This window comes from Myotis davidii, unplaced genomic scaffold (assembly GCF_000327345.1).
Source record: "Myotis davidii unplaced genomic scaffold, ASM32734v1 scaffold168, whole genome shotgun sequence".
NCBI classification, from domain to species: Eukaryota; Metazoa; Chordata; class Mammalia; order Chiroptera; family Vespertilionidae; genus Myotis; species Myotis davidii.
Genome location: NW_006383016.1, coordinates 1 through 8,204, shown reverse-complemented (window position 1 = coordinate 8,204; position 8,204 = coordinate 1). Strand labels below are relative to the sequence as shown.

Genomic DNA, 8,204 nt, shown 5'->3' with positions numbered 1-8,204 from the left:
AGAACATTTTATTGAATTCTCAGATATGAAAACATTGCTTATGTGGAATTGTATAGATGTAGAGGGAATAACTATGCAGATTTGAAAAGGAAATGAGCTTTAGGCAAGAGTCTCCTGATGCCCTTACACTTGATGGCTTTTTTTCCACTAGAAATTAACCTCAGTGCTTCTGTTCTGCCTGGAAACGCACAGCCCCAAAGCAGGAGATTATTTTGTCATTGGGCTTTTATTTTGTTTAGTTTTGTTTTGCCAACCTAGTCTACCTGTGGAATACTAGCTCTGCTCTCTAAGGAGGACAAAGTTGGAAATCTTCTGATAACCTAGAGTAATTTAGAAGTGAGTTAAAGATGTGAAGTTGGGGGTTAAAAGTGGTGATGATAAAATCAAAACCGTGTGAGAAACAACTCCTTACATAGGTTGTATACCGTCTCCTTGGGGAGGACTAGGTTCCCAAGGGCCTCTTGTTTTCTTCTCTTGGGGCTGTCTTTCTTTCCTAATATGCTTTCAGAACAACTTTATGAAGCTGTAACTCACATTCCTTATAACTCACCCACTTAAAAGGTACAGTTCAGTGGTTTTGTAATATAGTCACTAGTTGTGCAGCTATGACCACAGTCAATTTGAGAACACCCAAAAGAAACTAACCCTTTAGCAGTCATCTCTCATTTCCCCCGACGCTTCCCAGCCCCAAGCAACCACTAACCTACTTTCTCCCTCTCTGATTTGCCTATTCTGGTCCTTTAAATGGATTCATTCAATATCTGGTCTTTCATAACTGGTTTCTTAAAATAATTTTGTTCTATGGAGAGTGAGAACTTCTCATCTTGAGAACTGTGACTGCTGTGAAAGGAAGTAGTTGGTGAAATCAGTAGACGTAAGACGGAGGGTCAAATTTTATTTATAATGCTATGAGACAGTTCATGACTACCTAGGGTAGTCCCAAAAATGTGATGCAAGCTAGCTCCGTCTGCAGTTGACTATTGAAGGCGCTCTAGAATATGGGAAGACTCACTTCTTAATAACCAGGGAACCAGCTACATGCGATGGGCTAATAGCCCAGCTGCACAAGTGCAGATCCGTGAGTCAGGCCATAGTGCCCTGTAATTCTGTTTTTCACACGTCCTCCATCCAAAAATGGCTTCTGTAGTCCAAGCTGGGAAAGACTATGTTGTTCACTTCCTCTTGGAGAGTCCCAGGGTTCATGACCACAGGAAGGAATCTGAGAATACCTGTCATGAACAAACCTGCTGAGCTCGGTTCAATCCTGACTTTCCCAAGCCTTTGGTGTTGGGAAGCATGTTACCGAGCATGTGGGAAAAGTCTTGGTTTTTGAAGGATGATTGTTCAGTTCTTGAAGAACCATATTAACTAAACTCTTAAATTATCCAGAAAATTGAAGACAAGCAATGGTGTCAGCTAGATGTTATTTATTGGTTAATATGATTTAAGAGCCATTTGTTTATGACTTAAATGAAGTTGTTTTAACCCACCTGTCTATGACAAAGACAACACAAAAGTTGTCTTCAGAAGTGACGCTGTTTTAATACAAGAATGGAGCAGGCTGTGTCTGGAAGTCATCATCTCCTCTGTTGATACGCTGTCAGCAGCTCATCTGCTAGGGACCCCGCTGGGGCTTATCAATTACATGTGGAGAAGCAACTATAGCTATAATGGGTTTACCTATAGTCTTTTTTTTATATAGAGTATTTAGATGGTAAATACCGACAATATGCGAGGACTACTGAAGAGTCAGTCTGGGCAAGGCGCACTTTGCTGAGTTAACTCTCTGGAGACCTTGGGGTGTTAGCACCTGTCTTGGTGAGGTGTTGCCTCGCAGACAGTGGTGATAAACCTTGCAGCACCTCTTTGAGGGATCATCCTGCCCACTAACACGTTGCTTAGCAACGTGCTCTGGCAGCAATGGACTTCTCATTTTGTGCTGGCAGCTGGAAGTCAGCTCCAGGTTGGTTAAGGGTGGCCCGCCCCAGTGCCTACTTGTAGAATAGGTCCACTTCAGCTAAATTTGGGCATTATTTCTTTCACCTCCCCTTGCCTGAATAATAGTATAATTAATCTAGCATTGCTTTGGCATATGTTATTTATTATCTTTTTAAGAGACATTATCCTGGATGCTATTTGCTTGTGACATTCCCTCAAAGAACCAGTGTTAAATAAATGGCTGGCAAAGACAAAATTAGTCTCTGAGCATAATTTTACCGCCAAAACAAAACACTAGAGAGAGAAGAATTCCAAATCTTCGTGCTGTTCTGGTGAGTGATATAATCTTTTATCACAAATCCAGTCATTGAAATGTTACCAGGCCGGGAACCTGTCCCTGAGCAGGTCTGCCTAGGGCCAGTGGGTAGTGTGTGATTTCTTGGCTTCATGTAGAAAAGAATTCACAATACAAGCCCAGGTCACTATGAGTGTATGTTGATTAAAGCTGGGGACAGTGAAACAAAGGAAGGCCTGGACTGAAAGAAGCAATAGGAGAGCCCAGGCTGGGCTGCTTTAGTTCACTGGGAAGTCAGAGAAAAGAGGCCTTGGAGACACATTCAGGGGATTAGCCTGGGATGAGCTGCCGCTGCCTGTTGCTCCCCTGGTTGCAAGTCTTCATGGGGTCTCTTAGAGTTTAGGAGGTGCATGCCTGTGGGGGGAAGCAGAGGGGGCAGGGGAAGGCACAGAGGGAGAGCACACACTGGGTCCTTTGTCTTTAGGGTTGTTTTTTTTCTTGCAGGTCTCCGGAGGGTTTCAGCAGAACATCAGTTTTCCATGTGTGCTCTTTCAGGGTCAAGGTCTCTGGTGATTGGTTAGTGCCAGGGCAGGGGACTGCTAGTCATTGCAGCTGCTCCTGCTGCTGCTACTTGGTCTGGGCCTGGAGCTAAAATACAACTGGGGCCTAGATGTTATCTCTAGGGAGGTGACCTGTGTCTGCTTAAGTAAGTTGCTAGGCCAGTTTGCTCAGCTGTCTGTCTCAGTTTTCCCATTCCACTTGTCCTGGCTTACTGGCCTGTTGGAGAAATGTTGCTTGCCTTTGCTGGTTCAATTCCTGATAATCAGGTTGAAACTGCAGTTATGTATAAAAACACCCATCAACCTCTATTAAATGCAATAATGGTTACAAGCTGGTGAAAATACGAATTTGATTGCAAGGCTGAGTGAGAAACAAGTGTGATGGAGTCTAAAATTCTCAAACTGGAAAAGGTTTGGCTCCTTGGTCCTTAGTATTTCCCATCCTCCTTCCTTTGCTCCTTGTTTCCTTTAAGGCTGTCAAAGCAGTTGACGGGGTTGTAGAGCGGGTTAGACGGCTTCATGGAAATGTACCTCATTAGCAGCATTGGTAGCAGCGGCGGGTCTTGTTAGGCTAGTAGTTTCTTAAAATGTTTCAACTTGCTCATTAAAACATTTTCGTGTCAGTATCGATTCATGTTTCCCACTACAAATGAGAAATCTTTTCAAATTCCAATTTGGAGGAATTGGTTGGCTTAGCAAGTTCTACTCTCGTGTAATAGGATTTTCCATGCTGTCATGAAATTAAAAATTGCCTCAGTATACACTGAGTGGCCAGATTATTATGACCACCTCATCATTACAATGAAGTGAATTAGTTATGCAAATAATAATAATAAAACCTTGAGAGTATTTGCTTAGGAAGTTTTCAATATTCAGTATTTTTGGAAGTGTCGATGAAGTACCGATGGATGGGGTGGTCATTTACATGAATATCATTACATGAATTGATAAGGACAAAGTAGATGACTGCCAGTCTGGTTTAGAGTGCACAATATCTGATGGTCTCGAACTAATTCCAGTGAGCAAATAGTAGTCCATATCTATTGTGGAAGCAGGGGTGTTTTCTGGCTTTTCGGCCAGGTGTCAGAGAGGAAGGTTTACAGGTAACAGGGAGATCATTGAAAAAATATATTTATTTATTAAATTGATAGGGGTGACATTGGTCAACATAGACATATAGGCTTCAGGTGTGGGTTTCTATGTTACAAGATCTGTATATTGCACCGTGTGCCCACCCTCCAAAGTCAAATCTTCTGTTATATTAGGACTCCTTCCGAGAGAGATCATTTTTAGGAAGAATTTCTTCCATCTGGCTTAGAAATTATGAGGAATTAAAATATTTCTTAGGATGAAACTGAGAACACATCCTCTTTCTTTCTTGAAATAATTTCATCCACTCTGTCAAAAATTATCTGTTCTGTAGAGTAGTTTTGCATATAACTTTGCCAACCTCATTACCTAGGGAACAAAAGTAAAGATAAACTCAAAAGACTGAAACCCAGCAAAATAGTTGTTAATATTTATATTAGCAAATTAGGACTAGACTAGAATGGAAGGAATCCTGCTAAAAATAGGAACTGTGAGTAGTTTTGGTCTGTCTGTAAAGACTTTTCTTTCTTAACTTTCCTGGAAAATTCTTATTTAAAATTAAATAAATGTTACCTCCTCTCCCAAACCACCCCTAACTTCCAGGTAAATACAGTCTTCTATATTTATAATACTTGATCGATTCCTTTACTATTTCATTTAAACAATTTAATTTTATTTCTTGACAGGGCTTCCTTCCCCTACTAGACCAGGATGATCACAGAGGGCAGGACTTATTGTTCATTCAACAAGTATTTATTGGGTGTTTACCACGCATCAGCTGGCCATTTTGCTACTGCTCAGGACTGAGGAGGAGTCATCTTTTTCTTCCCAGCACATAGTACATACCTGTCCCATTACTGAGCAGGCATTCAGTAATGAGTCGATAAATAATTGCATAACTGAGTGAAAGGATAAATAGATGAATGGCCTCTATTGTGTAAGGTAGAAAAGGTACCCATTTTGCAGTGAGGTTTCAGTTTTCCCAAATCGAAAACAGAGTTAGTGCAGAGAGAAGGTAAGCTCCACAGTGACTCAATTCCTGGTGGGCCTTCGGAGAGCCCAGGGCAGTGCTAGTCTGTGGGTTTCCCTTTTTTGCAATATGCTTGTTGCAGAATACATATAAGGCTTATTGATTTTTCTCTTAACATACTCTCCTCTGATAGTGTGCCCCTCTTCCTCAGTAATGTGCTGGTCTCTATATAGTTGTGGCAAATCATTTTGACAGCAGGGCGTCCTTTTCCAAGGTGAGCCTGAGCCATCCTCAGCTCTGCATTCTCATCAGCAGTTTGCCCACATGGGCGGTGTCAGGCTGGCCCGGATATCATACTAGAGATGAAGGCTCATTACATGGAGTCTGATCTAGTTGTAATAGCAAGTGTGATTTCTGTGGTTGGGTCTGATGTAAAGAGAGGCACAAAAGAAAACCACCGATTTTCCTTGTTTATTCACGGCAACTAGTGAATGCACACATTTACTAGACTTATTCAGTATAAACTTATAATTACAGCAATACAGCCCTAACCGGTTTGGCTCAGTGGATAGAGCGTTGGCCTTTGGATTCAAGGGTCCCAGGTTCGATCCCAGTCAAGGGCATGTACCTTGGTTGTGGGCACATACCCAGTGGGGGGTGTGCAGGAGGCAGATGATAGATGTTTCTCTCTCATCGATGTTTCTAGCTCTCTGTCCCTCTCCCTTCCTCTCTGTAAAAAAATCAATAAAATATATTTAGCCCTAGCTGGTTTGGCTTAGTGGATAGAGTGTCGGCCTGCGGACTGAAGGGTCCTGGGTTCAATTCCAGCCAATGGCACATGCCTGGGTTGTGGGCTCAATCCCCAGTCGGGGGCATGCAGGAGGCAGCTGATCAATGATTCTCTCCCATCATTGATGTTTCTATTTCTCCCTCTCCCTTCCTCTCTGAAATCAATAAAAGAGATACGTTTTAATAAAATGTATTTAAAAAAATTACAGCAATACATATAAAAAACTTCTGTGAAATTAAACTTTTCTACAGACTTAATTTTAATTACACAAGCCTATCTTCATAGGTAAAAACAGGCAAACTAATTTACCAATTTTTTAACATATGCATGTGGAAAACCTATTTTATTATATAATGGACTTTCAGCTTTAACGGACACCCCCTCCCCGAAATAGCCTGAGATCGAGGTTTTACCTATATGAGTATAAAAGAAAACATTCTTGTAAGTATAGGAAAATATTCATAACCGAGTTTTTCCAGCCTTTACCAGGATGTGGGGAGAGTTAGGGAGTCTTGTAGCAGTTATAACTCTTGTCCCTACCTGAGAATGCAAGACTTACAAATCCTTACAAATTTCTTTCCAAGTAATCTCTCCTTCCATCCCAGGCAATGTCTGGGAGCTGATCTTGATGGACACAGTGTCCTAAATCATTATTTCCACCAGGTGGCAGCAGTACACCAACAGCCTTCATGAAGATCACTGAGCCTCAGAGTGTGACCAAGAATTCTTTCCTCCCCTTTACATTACTATTAAGGAGTTCTCAATGAGACGAGGTTTTTTTTGTTCCTCTTAGACCAGCGGTCGCCAACCCGTGGTCCGCAGACCACTGGTGGTCCGTGAGGTCCGAAAGGCTGGCGGCCGCTGCCTTAGACTGTCGAGTTGGTTTTAGGCAGGTTTCCAGAAAGCATTTCACCTGAACTCTACATCACTCATGGCAGGAGGGTATATGGATGGGGTCAGTAAGTCAAGATAAAATCTTTTATTAGCCAAACAAAGACCCAAGGGCCAGAAGGACCTAGAGTATGAATAGATGGTAAAAAAGGAATAGACATTTCCAGAGATGGATCATATTTTAATTTGAAACCCATGGTGGACAGGGTGGCTGCATTTTCCCATGGTAAGGAGTGTAGGGTTAACAGTGCTTACACTGAGCTGTGCTATCATTTGTTTCCTTTGATCTTCAAGTTGAGTGTGACACTTCAGCAAAGAGCTGGCCCAGGAAAAACGCCACTCACTCAAAGATAAGTCATCAGAAAGGAAGCTTCAAACGATCTCTAAAGTATAAGGATCTCTCTTATATATAGTAGTAAATATATAAGCTTAGGAAAGGGACAGGCAAAGCATGTGGCAGGTGCGGAATCATCACCAGGAAAATGCTGTACGATGTCACCCCAAGAAGTTTAATTTAAAAAAGGAATTACATAGCCCAGCCCACGTGGCTCAGTGGTTGAGCATGGACCTATGAACCAGGAAATCAGGGATCAATTTCCCGTCAGGCACATGCCCAGGTTGTGGACTTGATCCCCATTGTGGGGCATGCAGGAGGCAGCCAATCAATGATTCTCTTTCATCATTGATGTTTCTCCTCTCTGAAATCAAATATATATGTCTGTGTGTATATATATAATATATATATGTGGCATAAAAATATTTTAAAAAGGAAAATGCAGCCGAAGAGCAGATGAAAGCTGTCACCAGACAATTGCCAGGCATTTCAAAACAATAAAATGACTGCCTCCTACAAGAGTACAGGAAAAACTGGAAAAATAAAATGAAGAAAAATCGAAATTAGCCCAACACATTACTTTTGTAGTCCCTCTATGCAGAGGGAATTCAGCTTTCCTGGCTGGCCAGCCCACCCCTGGGGCAGGAGGAAGGGAGCGAGGCATCGCAGGGCAGTGGCCTAATCGCGGGCGGCAGGTCAGCCGATGCCAGGCCACGCAGGCGTCCCGCGCTCCAGGATGCTCGTCGCCACACCCCTGCGTTGTCCTGTTCCCCAGCCTGTTATCATCTCTCTGCCCCTCGCCTTTCCTCATCTGTGCTGGTTCAAATCCTGCTCGCCCTGAAGAGTGCCAACCTCCCCAAAGCCCGTCGCTCCTCCTCTACCCCAGCGCTGTCTTGACATGGGCGAGGCATGGGCGTGCGACGTTGGGCGAATCACCTACCTCTCTAGCCTGCTTTCTCCTCTGAGCTCGGGCAGCACTGAATCTAAGTCCCTACGTGACTTGATGTTTGACGACCCTGGAAAGCCCAGGGGGGCGAGAGATGAGACGCAGCGTGTGTTTTCCCGCGGGTCAGCGCGAGTGTCAATGCCGGTGTACACGCGGGACTTGCCTTCTGCATGTCTCGGACGGACTGCGTCCTCGGGTGTCCACCCTCTTGGGGTGGCCTGACGCATCCCGGTGCACAGATGTTCGCCGGGGGCTACCGAGTCCTCCCGGCTCTCCCGACGCCCCAAGTGGACCAGCCCCCTCGGGGCTGAAGGATCCCGGGTCCTTCCGGGTTTCTGTGTCGAATCTGCCGGCGGCGACTCGGCGCCGCGCCTGCGTGTGGAAAGTGCTG

At 43.8% G+C, this 8,204-nt stretch overlaps 1 long non-coding RNA gene across 1 annotated transcript; it reads right to left on the bottom strand.

Moving 5' to 3' along the window:
* Positions 1-4,167: 4,167 nt before the first annotated feature.
* On the bottom strand, positions 4,168-8,171 carry LOC107181708. The gene is made up of 2 exons (XR_001512402.1): positions 7,808-8,171; positions 4,168-4,251 (listed from the first exon to the last, which is right to left on the bottom strand). It is a non-coding gene; the product is annotated as an uncharacterized LOC107181708 (long non-coding RNA).
* Positions 8,172-8,204: the final 33 nt, after the last annotated feature.